This window comes from Sapajus apella, unplaced genomic scaffold, assembly GCF_009761245.1.
Source record: "Sapajus apella isolate SASKATOON/1434 unplaced genomic scaffold, GSC_monkey_1.0 scaffold29, whole genome shotgun sequence".
Lineage (NCBI taxonomy): Eukaryota > Metazoa > Chordata > Mammalia > Primates > Cebidae > Sapajus > Sapajus apella.
This window is the reverse complement of record NW_022436969.1, coordinates 17232035-17234685: the sequence shown is the minus strand read 5'-3', so window position 1 is coordinate 17234685 and position 2651 is coordinate 17232035. Positions and strand designations below refer to the sequence as shown.

General features: G+C 41.7%; 1 pseudogene; it reads right to left on the bottom strand.

Moving 5' to 3' along the window:
• Positions 1–1805: 1805 nt before the first annotated feature.
• On the bottom strand, positions 1806–1906 carry LOC116561640 (annotated as a pseudogene).
• Between the last annotated feature and the right edge of the window lie 745 nt (positions 1907–2651).

The window sequence follows — 2651 nt, the reverse complement described above, 5'->3', positions numbered from 1 at the left end:
GTAGACCCTGTCTCAAAAAAAAAAAAAAAAGAGAAAAGAAAAACAAGTATGTAACATATCTGTACAGTGTCATGCTATTCAGTCATAAAAAGGAAAACAAATACTAATAACATGCTACAATGTAGATGAATTTTGAAAACATGCTAAATGAAAGAAGCATTCACAGTAGGCCAAATATTGCATAATTTCATTTATATGAAATATTCAGAATAGTAAATCCACTGAGACAGAAAGCCCATTAGTGGTTACCCAAGGATGGAAGGTTGGGAAGATGGAAAGGACCTCTTCAATGAGCATGGAGTTTTATTTTTGGTGATGAAAGTGTTTTTGGAACTAGATAGAGGTGGTGGTAGCACAACATTGTAAATTTACTAAATGCTATTGAATGGCTCACTTTAAAATGATTAATTTTATGTTACATGGAATTTTACTTTTATAAAAATAAAGAACAGTGGGAGAATAGGACCAGAGAATAGAGGCAGTGAATTCAGACAGTTTTAAAAGGAATTTTGCTGTAGATGGGAGTGGAGAAACGAAACTGTGGTTGGTAGAAGTGGAGTAAATGGTAGGTTTTGTTTATTTTCAGATGGAAGAAAAATATTTAAAATGGCTCTTTGCTCACGAGAACTATGCATACCAAAGCTGATGACAGGCCAGGCACAGTGGCTCACACCTGTAATCCTAGCACTTTGGGAGGCCAAGGCAGGCGGATCATGAGGTCAGGAGTTCAAGACCAGCCTGATCAATATGATAAAACCCTGTCTCTGCTAAAAATACAAAAATTAGCTGGGTGTGGTGGCAGGTGCCTGTAATCCCAGCTACTCAGGAGGCTGAGGCAGGAGAATCGCTTGAACCCGGGAATCAGAGGTTGCAGTGAGCCAAGACCATAGCACTCCAGCCTGGGTAAAAGAATGAGACTCTGTCTCAAAAAGAAAAAAAAAAAAGAGGTGGGGGCTGATGACAAAGGAGCGGGAGGAAAGAATCGCTGGGAAGACATCCCTGAGTACGAGAGGGGCTGCCTGCTCCAATATTTACCCTTCACAATACCTGTAAGGTGATCACAAACTGAGACAGCCTTGGGTAAACAAAAGGATTAACCGGAGTTAACCTACATTGCATAACAAACTCAAAGAGGTAAATACCATGAAGTACATAAAATGTGTGAGTATGGCACTGTTGTTATGATGTTACTTGTTCCTGCTGTCTTGAGTAGGTCTCAGTCCAGTGTGGGTGGGGAAACAGCTGAAAAGGACCTGTTTTTCCCTTTCCTGATTCCACAGCTCATTGGCCTACTTCTTGATCTCACACTGGTTGATATCTACCTCATGCCAGTCCACAAGTAGATGGTTACTAGCTTTCCTTTTAAAAATGTTTATTTGGTGTACAAAGAATTAGTATGTTTGCTTTCATTGAATGGATGCCTTGGATAACCCATTCGGGAAAGATCACTTAGTTCAACTTAATGAAACCCACATCCTTTGCACACTGGCGGCACATAAAAATAGGGCACACTTGGCTGGGCGCGGTGGCTCATGCCTGTAATCCCAGCACTTTGGGAGGCCGAGGTGGGTGGATTACAAGGTCAAGAGATCAAGACCATCCTGGCCAACACAGTGAAATCCCATCTCTACTAAAATACAAAAATTATCTGGGCGTGGTGGCACGTGCCTGTAGTCCCAGCTACTCAGGAGGCTGAGGCAAGAGAATTAATTGAACCCAGGAGGTGGAGGTTGCAGTGAGCCAGGATTTCACCACTGCCCTTCAGCCTGGCGCCTGGCGAAAGAGCAAGACTCTGTTTCAAAAAAAAAAAAAAAGGAGCACTCACAAATGTTCATGTCATCCTTGCATAGGGGCCATGCTAATCTCTGAATAGTTCCAGTTTTAGTATATGTGTGGCCAAAGACAGCCCTAATTACCGTCTCTTAGTAGAAACTGTGTTCTGTGTCTGATTTGAGTTATCTAAATTTAAGTCTTCAAAGTTTAGATGCCTTTAGTCCCAGCCATATAGAGTTTATCATGGAATTTCCATTACTATCATTTTTCAGTTCCTGTGGCATTTTACACACCATGTTATATGTACAGCTCTAGAGATGAGACTTTATCTAAATATGAATGCCCTCTGTAGATGCCTACTGCAAAACGCTGCTGTCACCAAATTATTCCCATAGAATGTTTCCTCAGCCAGATTGGGAAATTGCATGTGTGTCTGGGGGGCGACGGTGGGGTATAGTCCTAGTCCTTTCTGGGGTTACCAGGGTGTCACCCTCCAGGTTCAGTGCCAACTTGAAGATTCCCCCTGCCTTCAATGTTTCAGATGTTCTTTCACTGTGTCTGTTTTCTAGATCTAACATGTGCCTCTTGACTATGAAAATTAAGTTGGAAAATTCTCTATTTAGAATTTCATGAGACTTTATTGGCTTTATGCCCTTAAATGGGGGGTTTCACCTGCAGATTTGTGGAAGAGCTTGTCCTGGGGCAGACCACACTTCATCATTTTCTAGGGATGATTCTGAGCATGGTTTGTCCTCAGAAGCCAAAAGGTGCTTAGTTACTGCCTTCTTAGACATTGAGAGGTATTGGAATTTAATCAGCAACGAATGATTCCAAACTGATTACTGTGATGATGCCCAGTAGAAATCACAGTTACTATC